Source organism: Panicum virgatum, chromosome 2N (genome assembly GCF_016808335.1).
Source record: "Panicum virgatum strain AP13 chromosome 2N, P.virgatum_v5, whole genome shotgun sequence".
NCBI lineage: Eukaryota > Viridiplantae > Streptophyta > Magnoliopsida > Poales > Poaceae > Panicum > Panicum virgatum.
Window position 1 is genome coordinate 62,252,467 of NC_053146.1, and position 7,288 is coordinate 62,259,754.

Here is a 7,288-nt window from a genome sequence, read left to right on the forward strand (position 1 = left end):
CGAGTCCAATCTCTAAGAACAAGAAGAAGAAGAAGAAGAAATAAAATGAAACAAAAAGAAGACTAGAAGAGGCAAGCGAGGGAATGAATCTGGAGTTGGGCCGTACATTGCTGGACACAGGCTTTCTGGCTCACTATACTCTTGCACCGCCCCAGGTACAGTGTTCCATCTCCGGTCCAGTCCAGTAGCCACCCAGAGCCAGCGAGGCGTTTTCTGGCTGGAATACGCTTCTCTTGTAAGAAAGCGGGTTTTATATCGCCATTTTGGTCTCCTCCCCCCCTCCCCTTCCTGCAACGAAGTCCGCTGAAGCGAGCAGCGAGAGGAAGAGCGCGGAGGGACATGGAGGCGCAGGGAGCCCAGCGGATGGCAGGAGAAACCCACGTCGGGAGGGTGGTGGCTCCAATCGCATCGCCAAGCACGTCGGGATCCAAAACCAGGTACCGATTAAACTGCCCTGCTCCTGAATCCGGCTAGTCTTGCCGCCACCGTCGCCCGCCGATGCGGATCACTACGCGGCTACGCCCACTCGCGGACTGATTCGAATCATAGCAAATCCGTCCATCACCTCTTTGAGATCTCAGATCCTGTTCAGACTCGGGAATTGATAGTCAAGCCCACCCCGTGGCCGTATTCCGGCTCGAGTAACGTGCGATGTGTCTTTTTATTTTTTTCTGCTCACACTGCAGGTCTTATTAGAAGTGGCTGCAGCATTTCTCTGAGGGTGAATGAGTTGCTGGAGGAAGCCGGAGCGCTAGAGCTGGATACGAATGAGTTCGCTGAACATGCAAGTAGAGGTTCCAGCCTTTGAATTGTCCTTGTTCTGGATCTCTATTTAGTGGAATCGTGGTCGTTGTTGGCTACTGACTTGAGTACATATGATTGGTGAGTCATTTCATTCTGCCATGCTCTTCGAGTCAACTTATATTCATTAGTTTCAGAGAACAATGTATTTACTTCTTATCAAAGAGTACTATAGAACATAAACCATAGTTGCTGAGTTCTGACGTTGAGGCTTCAACTGCAGTCTGCAGAAAGTTTCTGATGATGATAATATTTTTTGAAAGGAAGATGATGATAATATCGACTTGACAACAAGAGACAGTATAAGAAGTTCTGCTCAGTCACAAGTGGGAACTCAGGATTGTGAACGTGACATCTTACTAAGATACAAAGATGCATTGCGCGTAGGAATTGCTTCCTGTAAGGATCACTTTCGAAAGAAATGGCCGTTCGACCACCTCGGTTTTCAGCATAAGCTTTGCTTTGCTTGTGGTCAATGATTTTTGCGAATTCTAGATTAGTTGGAGAGACCTTGTCCAACAGTATCGGTAATGTTCCCGTACAAAAGAAGAGTATTGATATTGTTGCATGCAAAAGGAATGTTGGCAGCTGTCTATTTTGTGCCAAAATTTGGGATAATAAATTTTCGCATGGATTTTGGCTTGTTTGGTTTGAAGCCAAAGAGCAAGAGCCACTTGTTAGCAAATCTTGGCAAGATTCCATTTCGTATGACATCTTAGTTCACCTTTTTGCCAATTCATGGGCGACCGATTTGATGTCTATTTTTTTTTCGAGCAATAGATGTCTAAATTTTGTAAAACGTACAAAGGGAAATTTTGGCTACCAAACATATTCATGGAACGACTTTTGTTTGTCACTGATACGGTCATTTTGTTACCACTAGAAAGTTGATGTAGACTGCTAGACTATTCAGCAGTACCGTTCAGAACAACAAAAGAATATACTTTGTGCAAAACTCCACTGTGAACCAAGTATCCATTTGCTTTTGGAAATTTGGACACATGCATTCTCTGTGTCAGCGTCGTTACATCGGTGTGGCAGCGTATGTAAAGAACAGCACCACCATGGTCCATGGGCATGGAGTAACAGGCAGAAGAAGATGCGCCCCATGCTGCCAGATGCATCATTATGTTAGTGTTGATCTTGATCTCGGACTGGGCTTTTGCCCAACGGCAAAGCCTAGCTCCGCCTTGGTCTCCCCATGCGCCTGATCGGGGGCGCCCAGCCTTCCTTTGGCTGGTGGGCCCCCGTAACACAGCGCCATAATAAATAGGGGTGAGGGGCCGGGGCGCTCGGTACGAGGTTCACCGCGCCAACACCCTCACCCACATAAACCCTAAGCCGATCTACTAGGGGGCGCTGGAGCAGCGGGAAGCTCCGCCACCGCCGTCGCCGCCATCGTCCTCGACGCCGACACGCCATCCTCGACCTCTCTGCACCGCTCGTCGCCGCCTTTGAGCGGATCTCCATCAACGACCAAGACATGGCCGGCTCGAGCTCCACTGGTGGCACAGAAGGTCCTCCACTCCCTCTTTTCTCTATGTAGTTGTTGTAGATCTAGGGATCTTGTACTCAGAAAAGGAAAAGAGAATGGAAACCCTCACTGATCTATGTTCTAGGGATCCTAACAGTATAACAATGGTATCAGTCGCCTTGCTAGCGCATAGATCCAGTAGGGGAAAGATGGATTCGAACTCGAATCGAAAGAATCAGAGAAAGAACAGAGAGAATTGATGAGAAATCCAACTCAAAAGTTGAAATACTAACCCTAACCCTGAGTGAAAAGGGCGTCGGGGCCTTACCTGGGTCCAACCGCCGGCTCCATCGCCGGCCACCAGCCGCGCGGGAGCCCAACAGAGGGCCGGCTCGCCGGCACACAGATCAGGAGCCGCCGCTCGACCGTCGGGACGCCGGAGGCGCACGCGCGCGGGCTCGAGAGGGCACCGTCCACGGCTCACTCAACGGCGGCGCACTCACTCCGACGAGTGCGCGCGCCGGCGAGGAAGCCGCGGCGGCGCCGCCGCACCATTTCCTCCTCCGGCCATCCATGGCTGTCATCGCCCGACGAGAGAGAGAAGGGGGAGGAGAAGAAAATGGATGCTAGGGTTTGGGGAGCCGGCGTTCGCCGGTTTTGTTCCACCGAAAAGGGCGGAGAGCTGTCGGATTCGTGGGAGCCGTGCACTCGCAAGCAAGCGGGCCAAATGTAGCCCAGGTGGGAGCCGTGCACGGGCCGGATTCGTGGCCCAGGCCCAGGCTGCGGCCTGGGCGCCGGGGGCGCTGCGCGCGCTAGCAGGCCGAGCGCCTGCTGGGCCGGGGCGGGCCGTTTTCGCGCCCGGGCCGCCTCAACAGTGAAAGCTTTAAATTGTTTTTCTATTTTCCAGAAGCATTTTCAATAGTATTTTTGAATGAATTTGTTTATAGTTTGATCTCTATTCAATTTTGCACCAATGTGTACATTGTTTAGAGATAAAAGTCCATAGTATTGCTTCTGAAAATAGAATTTTTACATGTTTCCGCAGCAAAGTTTAAAGTTTTTGCTCTCTAATTTAATTCGAACCAACGAGACAATTAAATTTCAGAGCATGTTTAAAGTATTTTTGAATAGTATGGTATTGTTATTTTTCTAACCAATGTTGTTAATTACAATATTGTAATTTCATAGTTCTTGTGGATTTATTTCTATTTCTGCCCAACGGTGATATAGATTTAATTGCATAAATAGTTGTATGTTCTATTTTTGACCAACGTTGGAATTATTACATGCAATTGTTGTTATTATGTTCTCACTATTTTTTGAATTTTTCAGCGGGGATGAATTTGATGGGATTCATCAATCACATACCAACTCTAAAAGGAGACAACTAATGGATCAAGAAGGTTGATCTTACTTTCGTCTGTGGAGAGGTGGATGAGATAATCACCACTCCAAAGCCCACTGAGCCACCGGCTCCAGTGAGAGGGGAATCTGACACTGATGCTGAGTGGTAGAAAAAGGAAAGGGACTATGCTCCCTTAAAGATGGCTTATGATCTCAAAAAGACAAAGTGGAACAATGCCAACAAGAAATGTGTGGCAGTGATAAAGAACACAATTGATCCTAACATTTTGGGTTCAATTAGAGAGTGTGATTCTGCTGCAGAGTACCTTGAAAAGATAATGAATCAGTTTACGGGTTCTTCAAAGACTTATGCCACACAGATCATAGAGCAGTTGGTCACAAAGAGGTATTATGGCAATGCCGGTACTATAAGAGATCATATCATGGGGATGTGCGCCTTGAACTCCAAGCTCAAACCAATGGACTTGGATCTCAAGGAAGAGTTTATGGTGCACCTGGTGTTCGCCTCTCTGCCAAAAGAGTTTGCAACGTTTGTTGTAAACTAAAACTCACAGCCAGAGAAGTGGAACATGGAAAAGACAATAGACATATGTGTGCAAGAAGAAGAAAGATTGAAGCGCCAGAATGGTGGTTCAATTAATTTTGTCCACAACAAAAAGAAAAGGACTTTCCAAGCTGGCTCTTCCTCACAGTCCAAAGACAAATCTCCTATGCCACAGGAGTATCAGCAACAGCACCCTCCAGCACAAGATGAATGCTTCCACTGCCATGACAAGGGGCATCGTAAAGCAGATTGTCCCAGCTACTTAAAGATGATAATGGCAAAGAATGATGAGAATGTAATTTCATTTGTTAATGAATCCCTGTATATACAGTTTTCTAAATCTACTTGGTGGATTGACTCTGTGCAACTGTGCATGTTGCAAATTCTTTACAGGGATTCCGTTCGTCAAGGACTACGCTAAGAAGCGAAAGACAAATTAAAGCTACGAACGAAGTACACGCAGAAGTTGAAGCTATTGGCGATGTCTCCCTCGAACTAGTTAATGGCTTTATGCTTGTATTAAGAGATGTTTTATTTGTTCCTTCGCTTCATAGAAACTTGATTAGTGTGTCACGTCTAGACAGAGATGGTTATGGTTGCCATTTTGAGAATGGCAAATGTGAACTATGGTTTGATAATAATTGTGTTGGTGATGTTTTCCTTCACGATGAGCTTTATTTATTATCTATGCATGATAAAGTACATTCTGTGTATGATGCGAATGTAAATGTGATAGCGTCCTTGTCAGTGAAAGCAAACAGGAAAAGAAAGAGAACTCAAGTTGAATTATCGAAATTATGGCACTGTCGTTTAGGTCATATTTCGAGGGGGGAATTGAAAGATTAGTAAAGAATGAAATTCTTCCTCCACTAGAGTTCTCTGATCTTGAACAATGCATAGAATGCATTAAAGGAAAGTTTGTAAAGCAAATTAAAAAGGGTGCCAACCGAAGCGCAGGAATTTTAAAGATAATTCACACAGACATTTGTGGTCCTTTTCCTGTGCGAAGTGTGGATGGTTGTGGCTCGTTCATAACATTCACAGATGATTACTCCCGTTTAGGATACATTTATCCAATTAAAGAAAGATCAGAGGCTTTGGATAAATTTAAGATATTCAAAGCTGAAGTTGAAAATCAGCATGATAAAAGAATTAAAATAGTAAGATCCGATCGGGGGGGGGGAGTACTACGGTCGGCATACCCCATATGGACAAGTTCCTGGACCTTTTGCGAGGTTTCTACAGGAAAATGGAATAGTCGCCCAGTATTCTACACCGGGTGAGCCTCAGCAAAATAGAGTAGCTGAAAGGCGTAACTATACACTGATGGATATGGTGCGCAGTATGATGAGTTACTCCATCTTGCCATTGAGCTTGTGGATGGAGACGTTAAAAACTGCCATCCATATTCTCAACAGAGTGCCAAGTAAGTCGGTGCCCAAAACACCGTACGAGCTGTGGACAGGCAGAGTACCCTCACTAAACCCCTTGCTTGTATGGGGGAGCCCGGCTGAGGCTAAAGTATTTAACCCAAATATTGGAAAACTGGATCCCAAGACAGTAAGCTGCCATTTCATTGGCTATCCAGAAAAGTCAAAAGGTTTTCATTTGTACTGCCCAGACAGACACACAAAGTTTGTAGAAACGAGACACGCTGTTTTTCTAGAGGAAGAAATGGTCAGGGGAGCATGGTAGCTCGAGAAAGTGATCTTGAGGAGAAGCGGGTCTGTGTGCCTACTCCGATGATTGAAGAGCCGTTTTTCTCACTATTTGTTGCTGCTGCTTCACCGACAATACCTGATATTGTGATGCCAACACCTGTTGTGAGTTCTCAAGCTGTGGAAACAAATGTTGATAGGGAACCTGTCCTTCAGGATCCGACAGAACCAATTGCCACAGATGAGGGGGAGCCACAACAGCCCCAAGAGGATAATGTGCCACAGGTTGAGGAACAAAGTGTACCAGAAGTTGAGGCCCCTAGAAGGTCTCAAAGAGTCAGGAGGTCAGCTATTTCTAGCGACTATAAAGTCTATAATACAGAAGCGGTTCATATGGAGGGTGATCCCACTTCATATGAAGAAGCCATGAGAAGTGTTCACTCATCCAAATGGCAGGAAGCTATGGAAGATGAGATGAAATCGATGAGTTCCAACGGTGTTTAGGATTTAGAGGATATTCCTAAAGGGGCCAAAACACTAGGCTGCAAATGGGTCTACAAGATTAAACGTGACTCCAAAAGAAATGTAGAAAGGTTTAAAGCATGACTCATGGCAAAGGGCTTTACGCAAAGAGAAGGGATTGATTACAATGAGACATTATCTCCAGTCTCATGTAAAGATTCCTTCAGAATTATAATGGCACTGGTGGCACATTATGACTTAGAATTACATCAGATGGATATAAAGACGGCATTCCTTAACGGAGATCTATATGAAAGTGTTTACATGGTACAACTGAAAGGTTTTGTCATGGAAGGAAAAGAGCATATGGGATGTCGTATTAGGAAATCCATTTATGGATTAAAGCAAGCCTCTAGGCAGTGGTATTTAAAGTTTGATGGAACCATAATGAAATTTGGGTTTAAGGAGAATGATGAGGACAATTGTATTTATGCAAAGTTTAAAAGTGGAAAATTTATTTTCCTTATCCTGTACGTGGACGACATTTTACTTGCTAGCAGTGATGTTGGTCTGCTGCTGGAGACAAAGAAATTTCTGTCCTCAAATTTCGATATGAAAGATCTCAGTGAAGCTTCATTAGTTTTGGGAATTGAAATTCATCGAGATAGATGAAAGGGGATATTAGGATTGTCACAGAAGGCTCACTTGGAAAAAAATTCTAAAGAAATACAGTATGCATGCTTGTAAGCCTTCACATGCTCCTATAGTCAAGGGCGATAGATTTGGGAAATTTCAATGTCCCAGGAACCAGTATGAGATCGATCAAATGAAAGCGGTTTCATAGCTTCAGCTGTCGGAAGCCTACAGTATGCTCAAGTATGTACACGCCTTGACTTAGCATTTTTTACCGGGATACTTGGCAGATATCAAAGTAATCCATGACAGGCACACTGGATCATGGTAAAGAAAGCTTTGCGTTATGTG

The 7,288-nt window shown here is 45.0% G+C and overlaps 1 long non-coding RNA gene across 2 annotated transcripts; it reads left to right on the forward strand.

The window, feature by feature from the left end:
* The first annotated feature begins 250 nt into the window (after window positions 1-250).
* Window positions 251-1,636, forward strand: LOC120661689. 2 transcript variants are annotated; one of them, XR_005670022.1, is made up of 3 exons: window positions 259-437; window positions 687-882; window positions 1,025-1,636. It is a non-coding gene; the product is annotated as an uncharacterized LOC120661689 (long non-coding RNA). The 2 variants fall into 2 exon arrangements; XR_005670021.1 differs by having other exon boundaries at window positions 251-882.
* The last annotated feature ends 5,652 nt before the right edge of the window (window positions 1,637-7,288 follow it).